This window comes from Danio rerio, chromosome 19, assembly GCF_049306965.1.
Source record: "Danio rerio strain Tuebingen ecotype United States chromosome 19, GRCz12tu, whole genome shotgun sequence".
NCBI classification, from domain to species: Eukaryota; Metazoa; Chordata; class Actinopteri; order Cypriniformes; family Danionidae; genus Danio; species Danio rerio.
The window spans coordinates 20,979,503-20,999,482 of NC_133194.1; the positions used below are offsets into that span (position 1 = coordinate 20,979,503).

General features: G+C 33.8%; 1 long non-coding RNA gene across 1 annotated transcript in view; it reads right to left on the minus strand.

Annotated features, from left to right (window-relative positions):
* Positions 1-16,473: 16,473 nt before the first annotated feature.
* The window catches only part of LOC141379059 (uncharacterized), a 40,759-nt gene continuing 37,252 nt past the window's right edge, over positions 16,474-19,980 (minus strand). Inside the window, exon 5 of the long non-coding RNA XR_012395012.1 lies at positions 16,474-17,456. This is a non-coding gene — a long non-coding RNA (uncharacterized lncRNA). The remainder of the gene's footprint in view (positions 17,457-19,980) is intronic.

Below are 19,980 nucleotides of genomic sequence, written 5' to 3' on the forward strand. Positions count from 1 at the left end.
ATATTTTACTGTATTTTCCCCACAAATACAGTGTACACAGTGTTCATCCCAACCAACACAAAGTTGCAGATATCGCGGTCTACATATACAATCAACAGAGGTATTTACTGAATACAGTCACGGTAAAAAAAAAAAAAAAAACAGCTATACTGCATCCGCTTTTCTGTTTTGGTCTGGCTAAGCAGTGGGGGAAATGTCACTTTACATGGCGAATCCAGCCACGAAAAGCATCAACCTGCTATAGCTTGGAGAAAAAGGTATACATGTGTGTGAATTTTGGTCATACACTTTACATCTCCAGGCAGAAAAAAAATCCTCAATAGGTTTGAGGAATGGATTCTGTGTGACAGGTGTTTACTTATGTGATGAGTTACTATGCAAAGTAGGACAACTGACTTTACAACTGAGAATGAAAGTGTGTTCCTTGTGAAAACAAAAGGTTTTCTGCATGAAAATTGTGCAAAATGCAGAGAATTGTGTGTAGTGTTTTGAAAAAAACTGTGTTTTAAACCTGCAATTTTAGTGTAAAGCCGGAATTGTGCTTGTAATTTAGCAGAATTGGTTCAGGGGGTTGGTGCATCAGTTAAATGTTTTAGTCACTGTGTCTGTAGTACAAGTAGTTGTGTGTAAACAATTGGAAAAAAACTGTAAAATGTGAGATGCTTGACCTTTTAGGGTATGGTCAGGTATTCCTAGATATGCATGCGAAATGAGGAATACAGTGATAATAGATCATTATTGAAACAATTAGTATTTTTTTTTTTATTAAATTTAAAATATTCCCACCAAGCCCATGTGCATACATAGGTGTTGATGATAATGCCTGTCAAAATTGATTTTAATTGAAATGTCAAGCGGTGTAACTGGTTACACCATTGGGCTCTTATTACCAGAGTTTTTCTGTTGGGGTCAATTTAGTCAATTTAGTCTAACATCATTAGTTCATGGTGCTGATAAAAAAAATGCAAAAGAACTCAATTTAACATGAGAGAGGTAACAATTTTGACGAGCTTCTGTTGACTGAGCACACAGCCTTGAGTTTTGGAGGTTTTCATGCTTGATGCACTCACCGTTGTTAAACAAATGAATTTATCTATAAATAGGTTGTGGATAAGTTAGGAGGACACTCATGAGAATGTTTTCCATGCTTTGTTGTTGGTCGGTCATGTGTGTTTGCAAACATTGGCCTTAAATCCCAGCACCAAGGCAACAGTGAGAGAGCCGCAGCACTTTTTATATAGCATACTTGTCAGTGTTTGGACTGAATGGCATAAAAGTATAAAAGTGGATTTTTTTTCTTTTTTGTAATATCATCTACACTGTAAAATAAATTCAGTAAAATTTACGGAAAAATACTGGCAGCTATGGTTGCCAGAACTTTTTAGTAAAAAAATAAGTTTTTACAGATTTTTTTTGTAAAATTGTATTGTATAGAGAAAAATGTATTCATTAACTGATGCAATGATAATTTACAAACCTTTGAGTTAATTATTTATATTTGCAGAAAGCAACAACCTTTTAATTGGAATTTACTGGCATTAAAATCAATATTTTAAATGTCTAAGTAATATATCTGAGCATATTGATATTGAGAACCATGTACATCAGTTTACTACGAAAACATTAAAAACATAAAAAAAACATAAAAACGTAAAGTTATTAAATGCATTATTGTACCCATGTGTGACTGTAATTAACAAACAGACTTTTACTGCATTAGTAACTACACAGTTACATTTAAACAAAAGAAGATACAGCATAACATCAGATTCTCTCAGTTCATCTTGGACTTGCACACAGATGCTACTATCCTCCACAATGGTGCCACAAAAATGTTTTACAGTATTTTGCTGTTGTTGTTATTTGCTGTTGTTGTTATTTTACAAAAAAATATTGCCAGTTGCCAGTAATCTACCGTTTTTAACATTTTACATTCGTAAATTCAATCTACAGAATATTTCTGTTAAAAATACATTCCACAGTCTGTATTTTTCGTCGAACACATTTAACCCCTTAAATCGCAGAGCAAAATCCTCACTAGTGTCCTCACTACAGAGGGTTGAACACTCAGGCAGTGATGAAATTATTGAGACAATTAAGTGTCTAATTAAAGGAGGATTAATAGTTATTGATGAACATCTGTTAACAGTAGAATCACTGAAGGAAAGAACAAGTCCAAATAACACAAATTACAGCCAAAATTAAAGATGAAATCAACTGAAAATAAAACTCTAAATAAAAATAATAATTAATAAAAATAATTACACACTAAAACTTTTATTTTTTCAAGATCTCAGCTGAGATCATTAAACAACTCCACAAACATCAGGAGCTTAATTTATTACTGACCTTTGACTTTATTTCTGTCACGTGAACAAAAGCTCTCCATGAAATTTCTGTTGTTCTTTTGAAGTCACCATGATGGAGGACAGAGTCTGCTTTAGTCTGACTTTTCAACTTCTTGTTTTAAGTTAATTTTTATTTTGGCTGCTATAATTAATAGTGTTTATCATACTGTCTTGATAGCATGAAAAGCCAAAATAAAATATAAATTTAAGACTGATGAAATTAACTGTCATGTAGCCACCTTTGCCTTCTTGTGTTCTCATTGAATAACATGGTAAGTGTAAGAATTGAGTAATAAATATAGATTAAACCACTGAAGCTTCAGCAATCAATGACAGTTTAACCGGTGTTAATACACCATTCACAATGAGAATGTTTGAACTGTGGCAAATCTTCAAAACACACAAACATCAACAATTAGTCTTTGAATCTCAATAATGGTGACAAATAATCTAAATAAAAAAAGGACAATGCAAAACAATCTACTGAAATATTACACCCCAAAAACAACATAAAATAAAGGAAAAGAAAGAAATGTTAAGAGCATAAAGCTGCATAATTTATTCATGCTGAAATGTATGCTGGTACCCAGCATGCATTGCGGAATGAATTAATTATGCAGTTTTTTTTTTTTAGCAACCATGGTTGAGGTTCATATCCTAATTCTTGATGTCTGTGTGTCTTAAATAAGAAGCTGAAGCACTCAAGGTTTTTTACATGAAATTCTAATTATTAATTCCTTCATAATTGTTTGTTAACCTTTCTGGAAATTGTACTACTGTCCCATATAACATTAGATAATTAAAATAATTTGCTATTTATTGTGATTTACAAAATTAATTCTGAAACAAGTACATAACGGTTTTCATTGCTTTTCTTGCTATAACTGATGAGTTTCAGAAACACTGTTATAACAGCCAAAAAAAACATTAAGATAGAAGAGTACAGGTTCAAAAGGCCAACTAAAGCAGCCTCTGATCTCCATGATGGTGAGGTCAAATGAAACATTTTCAATAAAAAAATATAAACCTCGGTTAATTATCAAATATTCTTGCAGATATGACAGAACTGAAGTCAAACTATAATCAGTGAAGCTGCTAATGCTGTTATTTAATGGAGTTGTTTAATCCTCTGTTTTAATTCAGTTGGTTTGGTGTGAGGCTGTGTCTGTGGTTTTATTTCTTGTTCTGTCCTTCAGTGATTGTGCTTGTTAGCTGCAGATGTTCATCAATTCACTTATTTGTGATCATTCACTCTGTCTAGTGGACTAAACTAATTGACTAATTTAGGGACTAGTGAATGAGGGTGTGTGGTGAGATTTCAGACACTCTGATTAGTTTCTCGAAAACAAAGGTTAGATCTGTTACAGCTATTTTCCGTATTTTGTACTGAAATGAGCTGTTAATCATTTAATAAGTTTTCACTGTAGATTGTACAGACTTTTACTGTTAAAATCTTAAACATTTTTTACAGTGTACATATTTATTTATTTTTTATTTTTTTTAAGCCTATTGGCTAAACCCTGTTATCAAAGTTCCGAATGGGTAGATATCTTCAATATCCTCCAAGGACAGAGCAGTAGGCACACAACGCGCCACTTCTCCCATCCGTCCATCACGTATCCAGCTGCAAACATCCCGGCAAGACAAGTTCAAACTTCTCATCAAAAAGATGGTGTCAATTGTGTTCAGAGCCCAGTTGATTAAATCCATAATTCCTTATTCATTTAGATAGCAAGGCACAGAGAGCCTCAAAGATAGATTAAGACGAGACAAGAGGAGCCAGGAAAGATAAGGGTCAGAGGAAAAAAAGTGCGACCGCCTTCACCAAGAGCCAAAGAATCTTGGACTGTAACATGGTCAGGTAGTTTGTAACTGGTAACTGACTTGTTTCAACTGGTGTAATGGGTAATTTTCTTAAAAGTATATAAATGGAAATACATTCATTCATTTTCTTTTCAGCTTAGTCCCTTCATTAATCAGAGGTTGTCACAGCGAAATTAACCACCAACTTATCCAGCAAATGTTTTACGTAGCGGAGACCTTTCCAGCCACAACCCAACTATGGGAAACACCCATACACTCTTGCATTCACACACATACACTACGGCCAGCTCATTTAATTCACCTATACCCCATGTCTTTGGACTTTAGACGTTAAACCGAGGTCCCGACTCTCTGTTGTCGTTAAAAATCCCAGGATGTCCTTCAAAAAAGAGTAGGTGTTTTACCCGGCATCCTGGCCAAATCTGCCCACTGGCCTCTGTCCATCATGGCCTCCTAACCCTCCCCATATCATGATTGGCATATCATCACTTTGTCTCCTCTCCACCAATCGGCTGGTGTGTGGTGTTCGGTCTGGTGGAAAATGGCTGCCGTTGCGTCATCCAGGTGGATGCTGCACACTGGTGGTGGATGAGGAGATTTCCCCCATTGTGTAAAGCGCTTTGAGTGCCCAGAAAAGCACTATATAAATGTAAGGAATTATTATTAATTATTATTATTACCTTGCTGTGAGGCGATCATGCCCACCACGCCCCAACATGGAGATAATGTGAAATAAAGTTTAAAAGTTAGTGTAATGAAATAGTTAAATTTTTTTATTCATTTATTTATTTTTTTTTACAATTTTTACAAAATTTCTCAACGATTATTTAGAAATCAGATATGTTTTTAGCATGGCCAAATATTGGAAAAACTAATTAAAATGTACATTTAGAGATAATTTTAAAAAATGGTGCAAATTTAATTACATGAACTCAACTAAAATATAATCTGTACTTTTTAAAGTACCTGACGACTTTTTTTAATGATTTTTAAATCTCTTATCTTGCCACACCTTATTTGTCACCCTATAAATTGCTTTTAAATAGCAAGCACTGTGTAATTCTAATGACCTCATTAATCTCTACATTTGGTATAATTATTTAGTTTTAGTTAACAAATATACACTGCCTTTAACAAAATCCTCAAAAATTGCTGAAAACCAAAAAATTTTAATACCCCTACCTGATTAGCACAAGTGGTCGACATCATGAAGCAAAAGTCATGTGTGAGTGACAGCCTGCCGTTGTTGGTTGGAATTAATCACGTTACACAGTCGACGTCGAGCGTATATAATTTGTTATATCTAAATTACATAACTAAATATTTTTAATAAAAAAATAAATCAACAAGCTGTATTGCAAAGTTCAAAAACAAAAAAAAATATTGAAATTATTATTTAAAACACACGTGTGTTTGTGTGTGTTAGACCTATTATAATTTTTAAAATAGTTATACAGAAAAACGTTCTGGGAGGTTCCCTCTAGGTTATAAAACAAATAACCAACAAGGAACGCTCTGGGAAGGTTCTATTTCACCAAACCTCATCAATCTGCGTACAAATTACATGACTTTACACTTTCCCTTTGGGTGCAATGCATACACTAAAATCCATTTTTGTGTGCATACGATACGCCAATTCTCCCCATTCACTTCTGTTGAGAACAGATGCTCACAAATCCCACGCACCAACTCTATGGCAACGATGTTATGAAAAGATTCAGTTCCAACGCACAGTTCACCTGATGAGGGTCCATATTGAAGCAAATTAAGTCTTTTTTCTCCTTTTCGTGAAGAAATCACGGTGTTAACAGTATTATTTTGATCGATTTAATGTTTCTGCATCACGTCATATGGAGTCATGCGTTAGAAATAGCAATTTGTGCGTTAAAAGTGGTCATTCAAGTGGTCGTTCGGTTTGCACATCTGGTGGCCTAGCATTCACAGCCTTTTGCCATTGGTGATACATTAATTTATCAGTTTTTATGTTTTTTATTATGTTGTGACATGATTGAAGGTTTTTAAACATGGGGGTTAACGGCAGATCTACAGATAAAATTATAGTAGTGCATCTTTAACCTCTAGCTCTCTCGATCTGTGGTTGTCACATGCTGTAAGACAGCTACTATTGTGCCCATACCGAAATCAGCTAAAACCACATGATTGAATGACTGGCGTCCGGTTGCTCTGACATCCATCTTCAGCAAGTGCTTTGAGCAGCTGATTAAAAACCACATCTGCTCTGTACTGCTCGCTCACACTGACCCTCTGCAATTTGCTAACAGAAATAACCGCTCCACCGATGATGCAATTGCTTTCACCTTGCACACTGCTCTGTCTCACCTGGAAAACAAAAACACATATGTGAGAATGCTGTTTGTTGACCAAAGCTCAGCATTCAGCACCATAGTGCCTGCCAAGCTGGTGATGAAGCTCCAGCCTTTGGGTCTACACAGCTCTCTGTGCAACTGGATCCTGGACTTCCTGTCAAGCAGACACCAGGTGGTCAGAATGATCAACATTAAATCATCCACACTGATCCTCAGCACTGGTGCTCCACAGGGCTGTGTTCGCTGCCCACTTCTGTACTCCCTGTACACACATGACTGTACAGCCAAACACAGCTCCAACGTCATCGTTAAATTTGCTGATGACACAACGGTGGTGGGCCTAATCACCGATAATGATGAGATGGCCTACAAAGAGATGGTGCATAGTCTGATACAGTGGTGTGAGGAAAACCACCTCTCACTCAACATCAGCAAAACCAAGGAGCTGGTAATGGATTTCAGGAGAGAGAAGAGAGAACACACACCCATCACCATCAATGGGACACAAGTGGAGAGAGTCAGCACTTTCAAGTTTCTCGGAGTCCACAGTGCTGAGGAAAGCACAACAATGCCTCTTCTTCCTCAGGCGTCTCAGGAGGTTTGGAATGAGCCCCAACATCCTCCGCTCATTCTACACCTGCACTGTGGAGAGCATCCTGTCTGGCTGTATCACCACCTGGTATGGTAACAGTAACAGCAGCAATCGCAAAGGCCTACATAGGATTGTGCGAACTGCTGGACCCGTAGTAGGAGGTGAGCTTCCCTCCCTCCAGAACATCTACACCAGGCGGTGCATGAGGAAAGCCAAGAGAATTATCAGCGACTCCAGCCACCCAAGCCATAGACTTTTCTCTCTGCTACACACTAGCCGACTGAAGCAAGAAAGGGAAGAAAAGTTTCTTCCCTCAGACATCAGGCTGATGAACACTTGCAAATGAATAAGTGCAAATAATAATAGGTGCAAATAAGCTTTACTCTCAAATTGTTGTCAATGTTATTAGCTATCTGTAGCTAGCTGTAATCGGTATTACAGTGCATACAAGCCGATTTGAGATAGTAGACACCTTAGTGTAAATCATGCAAGCATCATTAGTTGCTGATGCATGGTTTGGACCATTAATATTTTGGATACATTTTTGTTAATAATTTATTACATTTATGTATATTTATTTATTAGTTTGTGTTGTCTAAAAGACAGAAAAACACTGGATTAGGCTCTTTCTGAGATTTTTAATTTTTATATACAAAAATTGAGCACGATTTAGTCTAAAGTCATTGTCCTCAGCAGATAGTCATTTGCTACATTATTTGCTACATTATGAATTTACCAATACAGTTTGCAAAAAAAGATTCTGTAGCTATTAATGAAATTGTATATTAAATGATGTAACTTTAGCCTCGTTAAATGAATGAAATAAATCGCAAATTTTAAGTCACATATCTGATGTGGTCCAAGCTTTGCTTTGAATTGTGATAATCAGCTCAAGTTTGAGTTGCAGTCCGATATCACATTTAACTGAATTACATTTATTTATTTTTTGGACAATGTTAGGTGGAAATAAGCACAAACTAGAAGCTGTTCTTCTATTTGCAAATTTATTTGTTGAGGAGATACAGGCAAGTTTAATTTGTTATAAACAAATATGTAATCATTTAACTTCTGTTAGTTAATGCCTAGTTTTCTTAAAAGATAAAGTCCAAACAAAAAGAATCAGATAAACCTGAACTAATAATAGTGCTCTTTGTACTCAGTAGTCTTATTGCAAATAGATAATATAAATTACATTGAAATGACAAATACTGTACATATAGGTTTGATATTTTCCATGTTGCAAGCTTGATACATTATTAATTTATTTTTGCATATCTGGCAAGCAGTTTCAAAAAACTGTCCTAATGTGGCTTATTTTTTTCCCAACAGTTTGTTCTCCATGGGTTAGCTCTTCCCTAACTGCGCCATGTACTGTGAAGCAATGAAATATTTTAAATATTTACATTTTAACTTGAAGCCCCATATATATATATATATATATATATATATATATATATATATATATATATATATATATATATATATATATATATATATATATATATATATATATATATATACATATATATATATATATATATATATATATATATATATATATATATATATATATATATATATATATATATTATATGTATTATTTTTATATTATAGATTATATATTATATGTATTATTTGTATTATCTTGCTTTTGTAAAGTAAAGGCTGCTCTATATTTAAAGTTGCTTTATTGGCTTGACATTTACAGTATTGCCAAAGCATTTTAGATCTGTATAAAGTATGTAGTACATTAACATTATTAAATAGAAATATACAGCAAATTGTTAATATTAGAAAAAGACAATATTGTTAAAATTATAATTATCATTAGAAAAAAAGTAGATTGTTTTAATAAGGCAAATTAGTTGATTAGACATTTCTAATAAATGTTTTAAAGCCATTATATATGTAATTCTTTCCGACTAGCCTATGTAGTAAAGTTTATCTGAGTCATTTATTAAATAATTAATCTTTTAGAAAGCTAAAGTACAACCCCTATCCCGGACATTTCAGAAGATTCTGAAACTGTTGGACGCATTTTGGCGGAGCACATGAGATTGTCAAGTGAGTGACAGATCGCGCACACAGAACCAGCAGTATGAAACGGAGCGAGAGATTTTCCAATGGTTAATCGATCGTGAATGTTTGGCTTTCTTGGACGAATATAAAGTGCAAAAGGATGATAGTATTAGTATTATTCATGTGTCACCAGGCCAAGTAAAGTCTATGTGTGAGAAGCACTTTATTTAAATAGCAAGCCTTAGAGAAAAATGTATGCTTTATTATTAGTCTAAATAGTAGGCTATACTCTAGTAACATTAATTGCTACCTTCTATAAACACTGTAATAGCATACTTTTCATAAACACTGAAGGGAAATAGCATCTACTGTACTTTTTGTTTAAATATTTACACATGTAAATAACGCAGCCAGTATCTCTTGCTGCTTGCACTAAGTGTAAATAGCATCTCTTGCTATTTGCACTGAGTGTAAATAGCATCTCTAGCTGCCTTACTTAAATGGGGTAGACTTTTGTAGTAAAAAAATGTCATTGTAGTAATAAAAAAGTTATTAGATTAATATTTTTACAAAAAGAGACCTAAAACCTAGAGGAAAATTATTTTGTAATGTTTATTTTGAAGATATTGTGTGGAGAAAAGATTGGTTGATTCCTTTTCAGTCCTGCATAGGTAATAAATAGAGGCAACTACATTTAAACATTTTACACAACATTTATGTTAGCAATTACACATTAACTAAATTATGCAGACTGGTGGAAACTGTTCAATCTGTTTACATCACTCAAAATCTTTGATTCCTCTTTTTTATGAATGTGAATGTAACGAAGGGTCTGACACAGAGGGATCAATTTGCAGTATATTTATTAAACACAGTTTAATAAAAAGCACACAGTATGCACTAGTGTGCGAACTTAAATCAATCACAGATGTATAGGGTCGATAGGCTGGCGCAGGCATACACAGGGTGATATAGCAGGCATGGGTCAGAGGCAGGCGGTTAGGATCAATGTCGATATTCAGGCTGGGTTCAAGACAGGTAGCAGGCAAGGCAAGGCAAGGCAAGGCAAGGCAAGGCAAGGCAAGGCAAGGCAAGGCAAGGCAAGGCAAGGCAAGGCAAGGGTTAGCAACAGGGAGATCAGGTAAGGCTGAAAACCGCTCAGCAATGTTAACAGAGGCAGAACAAGACTTCGCACTGGAGCGTATGTTTGGGCTGCTTATATGTGTGCGTGGGTAATCAGTGTGATGTGGACCAGGTGTGTGGCAATCAGTGTCTGAGAGGGTGACGTAATGTCAGTAGTGCGGTGATGATGACCTCTGCTGGCCAGCGAGGAGAATGACTGGGACCGAGTCAGTGACAGAGAACAATTAAAAAAAAACTTGGGAAGATCTATCATTGTATGTCCAAAAAAAATCAGGTTTTAGTTGTAACTTAACCCCCAACGATGTTATTTAATTATTTATTTTTTTATTCATTTATTTATTTATTTATTTATTTATTCATTCATTCATTCATTTTTGTTTCAAACTATTTATCTGTGGAATTTATGATGAATCTTTTAATTTAATTTAATTTTTATTGTATGTTAAATGCAGATTAAATAACTCTAAACCTTGTTTAAATGTTGCTATTATAGATTTTCATTTGTATATAGAATCGCTCCAAAATATTAATAGCGAAAAATGTAAAAATAAAATTATAGTGGCAAAGGAGCTGAAGTTAATTGACTAGTAAACTTGCTGTTATTTGTATAGGTTAAAATAATATCATTGTAAAGATCTCTTTGTTGAACTGTTTTTTATTTATTTAATTTATGTATTTTTTTTGTTTATTTTTACTTTTGTTTATAGTTACTTTTGTATTTTTTGGATGTCATGTTTAAATTGTATATTTGCTGTTGTTTAATTTAAAAAAAAAAAACATATTTGTACCCATCTGTTCTCAACAGAAGTGAGAATTGGCGTATCATATGCACACAAAAATGGAATTTGGCGTATGCATTGCACGCAAAGGGAAAGTGTAAAGTCATGTTATTTGTACGCATATTGATGAGATCGGGTTGAATAAAATATGAAAATAACTTACACAAAAAGTTTTGATAAGATTCTCGTTTGGTTATAAAAATCAGCTAGAACCTAGAGGGAAGTTCTCTGTGGGTAATGACCATCGAAAATAATCTGTAAGGAACGTTTTGGAAAGTTGGACGTTTTCCAAACGCGAACCATTTGAAGATTGTGTTTGCAGGGATGCCGCAATCAGGTTGTTTATAAGAGGTGTTGCTGAGCAATTTATGTTTTTTACAAATAAAATAATCACATATATTTAAAGCTTTAAATTCTTCTCACGTGTACTTAGCGTATATATGATGCTAATTTCGAGTTCAAAAACTAATATCGAATTAATATTATTTGGAAATATGCGTAATTGCCACCGCGCCCTGGAGTCTCTTGTAACCTCTGTTGGTGTTTCATTGCCTTCCGTCTTCGGAAGACTGCCGGGCGTTCCCTGGGAGTATAAATCTAGCGGATCTAACAGGAGTCTGACAGCAGTGTAACGGTCTTCTACTTGAACTTAGCTCATTTACAGCAGAAACCATGAACAAAATCATTTTCGGCTCCTTTGTGCTCGCTCTTTATCTCGCAGTTGGTAAGATACCATTTTTGTTACACTTAATTCATGTCAGCCTATTAAATAATATAGGATTTTGCGCTGTGAATTTATCTTCAGCAGAAACGGATCGTTTGAGTTTAGCTTTTAACAGCAGCTATAATCGCAGTAACCTATATTAGTATTTGTTTGTTATTTCTAAACTGTTTACAACATAATTTTACAATATTTGATCTGTCACAAACATAATTTTACAAGCCAGTGGTTTATGAGTCATTATAGGCTAATTATTGCATTTAGTGTGCTCAGTCTAGATCAAGTTATATGAAGATTTTGGATGTTTCAAACTTTTAAAGTAATAATGCAGTTTGGAATTTGTTAATAGAATGTTATATTTGGAGGGTAGTTGTTTATGTTCCTGCCTATTTGTCATAGATTTGTGCTTGTTCTTGGGAAAGAGACAGGTTAGCCTGAGGCAGAGAGACCCACCCAGTTTGTAACAGAACTTGACTGATCTTGCCCACTGAACCAGTTATTTTAGGTGTGAATTAAGAGCTGCCCTATACAATTGTTTGTTATAGAGTAGAGACACAATGAAGAAAAGGAGACAATAAAGTTCCATATATGTTACAAAGTGAATAAAGAGAATAGTGCATTCTTTTATTTGAGCTTGAAAAGTTGATACACTGGGTCACATTTGATTATGTATTCTTACTTTTTTTTCTGTGCTTACTGCATTTCTTGACTAATGTGTGACTGAAATGAACACAGAGTGGCAAAAAGGAATCCACCTCTAACACCATCTGATCACATATACCATATTTCCATCAGCAAACTATATTTAAGTTTTTGATTATTTGCACTTTGTTAGAGCAAGTAATAGCTTTTCAGTGCTAATCTAGTTAAATAAACAATGATCCTGTCCCTGTCAGCTTCAGGAAAATTTGAAATGTCAGCAAATAAAGAAATACAAAGGAAAGAAGCAGTTTTTGTGTAGTATTTTGTGAAAATGCTGAAAATAACAAGAAAGATACATCAAACCACCCAAACTGTTAAGAAACAATGTTGGGAGAGATTGCTAAGATCTGCTAAATTGCAAGATATTTGATTTGAAGAAGCAGCATATTTCATAACTTATGTAATTTTGCATTTAATAATTCAAACGTATAAATTAATGTAGATGTTCTACACTCCAAACTACAAACCCAATTGACTTAAAATTTTATATCACATTAAGGTCTATGTTATCAAAACTTTTAAACCAAGTGCAAATATTAGAAGTTGTGTACATAAAGTGAATAGCAGCATTTATATTCATTGTTAATTTTTAGCTATATTAAAACAAAATTTTACTTGCAGCAAGTGTATTTTGATGCTTTTATTTACAGTGGCATATGTTTCTTACTAGTTTTATAATTCTAGGCTACATTATAAAACAGTATGCACTAATACTATGTTGAGTGTAGTTGGAAATATTTATCAAACTGTTGCAGTCTTTTGGGGTAAATGAAGATCTACAGTATATCTTCCTCTAACACAAAGAAAAGCCAGAAGCCTAGGTTTACTGTGAATGTTTACCAGCTAGTAAACAGGGGAGTTAATAGTCACAAAACCCCTTTAGCTTTTATAAATTTTTCTAAAGCTTTAATAAAATGGCTATTCATCATACAAAGTAAGGTTTTACCAAATTAGATAAAGCAATCAATACAGGTCACAGGTTTCTTTTTGTGGATACATTTACAACAGCTAAAAATGCAGATCAAACAAAATACCCTTTTCACAACACTGTTATGACGTATTTAACGTTCATCATAATCTTAAAACTTTGAAAAATTTTAATATTTTGATTTGTAAAAAAAATTGTATGAACATTTATATGCTTTTATGAATGTATAATATCTTTATAGGTCAAATTACAAAAAAAAAAAAATGTATCGCTTATGCAAGGTGGTTCTTATGCAGCATCTACGGGGAGAGTAAATTTGACATTATTCTATCCTCTGGCTGCCGTCATCAGTCGCACACAATTTTTTTTCTCTGAAAGTCCTGATAACACCTTCGTCAAGATTTTCTTTTATTATTAAGCAAATAGAGTAAAAAAAATGTGCTCTACTCTCCCATTCACTGCACTTTAAGTTTACCCAGATATGACGCCTTCCACTATTAAGCAACCTGTAAATGTGAAAAGGCTTCTCCAGAATCATGGACAGGAACTATCCATTTTTAAAGCTTTTTCATTAAATACTTATTAGGTGTTTTATTTGAATGTTTAATATTTTTTAATGTTTAAATTGTTTAAAGTAATTTCATTTTCAATCTCCTGAAGAAAAAACTGAAGAATGGTTTCAGCAAAAAGGTGAATTTATGCAGGTTTACTGTATCCAAAATGTCCTCTTCCAGACATCTTACCAACCTACAGAATACTTCAGTTGTGAAAGAAGGGCGTTGCTTGTCATTTTAACCACTGTAACCAGGCATTAATTAGAGTCAGCCAATAGGCTCTGCTAGCAGTATGGGTTATTTGTGCAATTAAAGACACACAGTATGTAAATACTGCATTAAAACAAGTACAACAATTAAGCAGATCCTTTTTTTTATTTTGTAGCTTATTAGTTATTATGTTTCATTGGCCTCTAAGGAGTAACAGGCAAAGCCAGTACTCTTAATAAAATGTTTGCCACATTAATTGAACAGGCATTGTAACTACCTGTTGGGTTATCATTAAAACAAAAATTCAATTCAAACCTAGGTTTGTTGGATCCAAAATGTCCTCTTCCAAACATCTTACCAACCTACAGAATACTTCAGTTGTGAAAGAAGGGCATTGCTTGTCAATAACCAGGCATTAATTAGAGTCAGTCAATAGGCTTTGCCAGCAGTATGGGTAATTTGTGAAAGTAAGACACACACACATGCACACACACACACACACACACACACACACACACACACACACACACACACACACACACACACACTGTGTAAATAGATACTGCATTAAAAAACAAGTACAACAAATAAGCAGAACCTTTTTAATATTGTAGCTTATTAAGTTTTGTTGGCCTCTAAGGGATAACAGGCAAAGCCAGTACTCTTAATAAAATGTTTGCTACATTAATTGAACAGGCATTGAAACTACCTGTTGGTTTATTATTAAAAATAAATAAATAAATGTGAATTCAAAAGTTGAATTTAAACCTGGGTTCAATGTATCCAAAATGTCCTCTTCTAAACATCTTACAGAATACATCAGTTGTGATGTACAGAAAACATCTTACAAACATCTTACAGAATACACCAGAATACATCAGTTGTGAAAGAAGGGCGTTGCTTGTCATTTTTACAACTGTAACCAGGCATTAATTAGAGTCAGCCAATAAGCTCTACCAGCAGTATGGGTTATTTGTGCAAGTAAGACACACAGTGTGTAAATAGATACTGCATTAAAAACAAGTACAACAAATAACCAGAACCTTTTTTTATTTTGTAGCTTATTACGTTTCATTGGCCTCTAGGGGATGGCAGGCAAAGCCAGTACTCTTAATAAAATGTTTGATATATTAATTGAACAAGCATTGTAAATACTTGTTGGGTTATCATTAAAACAAAAATTCAAAAGGTGAATTCAAACCTGGGTTTGTTTTATCCAAAATGTCCTCTTCCATACATCTTACCAACCTACAGAATACTTCAGTTGTGAAAGAAGGGCGTTGCTTGTCCTTTTGACTACTGTAACCAGGCATTAATTAGAGTCAGCAAATAGGCTCTACCAGCAGTATGGGTTATTTGTGCATACAAGACACATATTATGTGTAAATAGGTACTGCATTAAAAACAAGTACAACAAATAAGCAGAACCTTTTTTATTTTCTAGCTTATTACGTTTCATTGGCCTCTAGGGGATGACAGGCAAAGACAGTACTCTTCATAAAATGTTTGCTACGTTAAATGAACAGGCATTGTTACTACCAACTATTCAGCTATTTAGTTTCCACTTTCCATACTAATACGCAACTCCCTCTCTGACTCCTCCACTAACTACAAAAAAATAATAATAATAATAATTTACTAATGCTTTCCTTCTTAGACTTTACACACCTGAAACTCGCCTACAGCACTTATTCATTGTTGCTCTTAAAGTTGTGTAAATTGCTTCCTTGTCCTCATTTGTAAGTCGCTTTGGATAAAAGCGTCGGCTAAATGACTATGTAAATGTAAATGTAAATGTACCTGTTGGGTTATCATTAAAACAAAAATTCAAAAGGTGAATTCAAAAGGTGAATTCAAAAGGTGAATTCAAACCTGGGTTCGTTGTATCCAAAGTGTCCTCTTCCATACATCTTACCAACTTACAAAATACTTCAGTTGTGAAAGAAAGGCGTTGCTTGTCCTTTTGACTACTGTAACCAGGCATTAATTAAAGTTAACTAAAGTTAACATTAACTAAAGTTAACATTAATTAAAGTTAGCTAACTGCCAGCAGTATGGTTTTTTGTGCAAGTAAGACAGACAGTGTGTAAATAAATACTGCAATAAAAACAAGTACAACAAATAAGCAGCACTTTTTTATTTTGTAGCTTATTAAGTTTTGTTGGCTTCTAAGGGATAACAGGCAAAGCCAGTACTCTTAATAAAACGTTTGCTACATTAATTGAACAGGCATTGTAACTGTTCTGTTATCATTAAAACAAAAATCTGAAAAGTTGATAGAGTGGTGTCAGGAAAACAATCATACAGAAATTGTTTTTTAAAAAAATCTTAGAGTGCCCATTCAAGGGTTAGAGAACGCATTATGCACTTGAGAAAAAATTGTGTCATGTAATTGTTATTTTACATCGTTTTTCAATTAATTAATTAAACATGCAGGTCACATGCAGGTCTGTAAACGATAGATTAAGGCTAAAATGCTTGCCTTCTCAATACCACAATCATGAAGAAGCCTTAAAAATATACACATTTTCATAATCTTTTGAGTAAATAATGAGAAATTTGGGCTCACTTTTCCAACACAAATTTCATTAGTGGAAAACTGATCATAAATGTACTGCCTGATTTGTTTGATTATTTTCAGCTTCAGGCTTTAGCAAGTGGTGACTTGCTTGAAATCTGTCTGCAGCACATTCAAAAAGCATTCCTGTGTTATCTACAGCTCTTCCACATATTTTAGTGCATGCTATCAAAGTGGAAATGTGATTTTTAATCCATTCGTCTTTATTTTAAGTGTTATACTGTTATTTCCATGAAATATGGTTGTCCAGTGTCAATTTATTAGTTCATCAATTGCTAAAAGAATTGCTAAAATATTCAGAATTAAACATTTTATCAGTTTTAGATGATATACAGTATGTGAGATATAGTGAGAAATACCATTATTGGTTTTGTAAAAAGGAATTCTTCAGAAGATCCAAAGATAAATTTGTACAACCACGTTGTTGTAATTGTTTACCTTTAGTCATCCATACTGCTAAATGCAATTAGGTGGTATTGGTAATGAACGCCACTACAAAACTGTGAATCATTGTGGAAAAAAAAACACTTGAAGCAGCTTTATAGCTCATCAACAACAATTTTCCATGACTTTTATTTTCCATTTTAACTCAAAATCTTGGAGACAACATTTCCTTAGTGACTAATATGGAACTATTTATTTCAAAGAGCTTTAAACAGCTTGATGTGTCAAAGCCATATTCTCTGTTACCTCCACCCATCCTATTTGCAGCTCCTAAAACGGTCCTGTGCCTGAAAAACAGGTTTAAGAGGGATTTAAGAAAAGAGACTCCCAGGAAAGAGGGAAGAACTTAGTAATTATCTGAACTATCACAAAGTTATGTTTATACTTGTTTAGGTCTTATGAAACATGTTTAACTCTTTTAGTGGTAAGGTCCCTTTTACTAGTTTAGGTATTCGGAATTGTGATTCATAAATTCATTGAATAAATTAATTCATTAATTTTCCTTCGGCTTAGTCCCTTTAATAGTCAATAAATGAATGTTAATATTAATTTAGGGATTCATCTACAATTCTGTACACTATTGTGTATAAATGTATAATATGGCCTCATTTAGATATCAAGATAAACATAGGAAAACTGGTAGGTGGGTTGATGGACTTAGGAGTGGGTGTGGTAGAAAGGAGGGGTTGACTGCTTTTGTCATTTATCCCTAAAAGGCTTTAACTTCCACCTCAGGGTGTGACCGAAACCATTTTGTGTACAGTTTTTTCTATGTTGTATTTAGTTTCTGTGTGAAGCATTTACTAGGGGGACAAAATTCCCCACACAGTTCAGTAATACCCAAACTCTTTCTCATTGAGACGTTTTTAAACCATACTAGATTTTTTTTAAATGTAAAAATCTTTTTGAAAAAAAATAAATAAATAATTGTGACGGGTGCATTTAAAAATGAAGCTAATTTTCGAGGAAAGAATATACATTCTCTACTGGATAAAAGGTTTTGGGGAGCCCTCTACAAAAACCACAAAACTCAGCATACAAAACTCAGCATGTTTTTGTCGAATGTTTTGTATTAAAAAGTGTAAACTTTGAAAGTGTAATCTCACTCAAAAACAAAAATTGTCTTAGTATTTTCTCACTCTTACTCAGTTGATGGGCTAAGTTTATGCACAGTTCTTTGTCACTCCTGTGAATGACATCATTTAGCAAAAAGTGTTTATTTTACAAAAGAAGCCAGACCTGTAGAGCAGGGCTGTATAGTTGTTTCTCAGTGTTTTTTCTTGTTACGTGAATGTTTCAAGTGCTTCAGATGACTCGTACACTGAACATCAGGTCTAGAGTTAACAATGAGTGGAGAAAGATGTGTTGAGAAATGTTGAACAGTTAGAGTTACTGCCTTCCCACTAAAACAAGAGATTTAAAAAAAGTTCATTATTACCTTCAAAACGTTTAACTAAATTATTTGATTTCTTACATAGGTAATCCTTACAACAGTCACTAACAGTTTTTTTCATTAAATCTTTTTTTGTCAGGTCATGGTCTGCAGTGTTATGAGTGTAAATTGGGTTTTTGGGATGTTTGCTTTACAACCAAAAAGACATGTGATGCTGGCCAACTGTGCTTCAGTGGATTAGGGAAAGCAGGTAAGTTTATGCTTTTCAGAAGCTGTAACACCCACATTTTACAAGATTTTTATGAGGAAAAAATGCTTATAATATAGCAAATATAAACCAAATGTTGTTAGGCAGAACATGCAAAAAATATACTGACGATATAGCACTGATTTGAGTGTCTCATTGATTTCATAAAAATATTAAAGGAAGTGCACGCACACATTTTTATCTAAAATGAAAACAGTTATTCAACATAGTAGTTTAATTTACTATTCATCGTTCAAAGCTGTATTATTTTGCTTTACATTTTTCAATATCCAGCATTTGCCTGTTACAAATATTACAAGATTTGCTTTGTAATCAGTGTTTCCACACATTTAAATTTCAGGTGGTCTTGTGGATGTAAAGACGAAAGGATGTCTAGAACTCTCCAAATGCAACAAAACAGAATCGACGACTTTCCCAGCCAACTCAAGCACTCAGATATATCAGATGACCAAGACATGTTGTGCTACTGACCTGTGTAACTCGGGTCACATTCACATCTCTGCTGTCAACATGGCTTTCACTTGCATCACTACTGTGCTCATGGCCAAATTCCTTATTTGAGGAGGATCATTTCAACTTCCATATATACAGAGGAAATCATGCATAATAATATAACCACTTCCCTGTTGCTTTAATACGGCTTTAAAGAAGGCAATATAAGACATTTATACAATGAATATTTTAGATGGGTCACACACTGGAACTTGAATAGCAGTCAATCCTAAATTAATGTTTTCAATTGTAAAAATATGGCAAAACATACAATCAATTTACCAATATAGGCAGGTTTTCATATAATAATCAGCATCGAGTAACATTCTGAATATGGACATAAAATCCTTGTTAAATTAATTTTTTATCACTGGTGAAATGTTGTTGTCTATTTTTTTTTTTTTAATCCGAATAAAAACCATACTTTAACAATAGTTCATGGTCTTCTATTCTGGACCAAGTTATTAATGCATGCATTGTGTTTAGGAAATCGTTTAGTTTAAGTATTGGGGATTTCATGCATGGTATTTTAGGTGTATAGCTTTTTTTTCAACTTTAAATAATTTTTTATCCTTCACTGGCATAAATCTGTGTAAACTACATCAAGAGGAATGAAGGCTTATGTTTACAACTGTCTGCAAAGCAATGATAAGGTCTT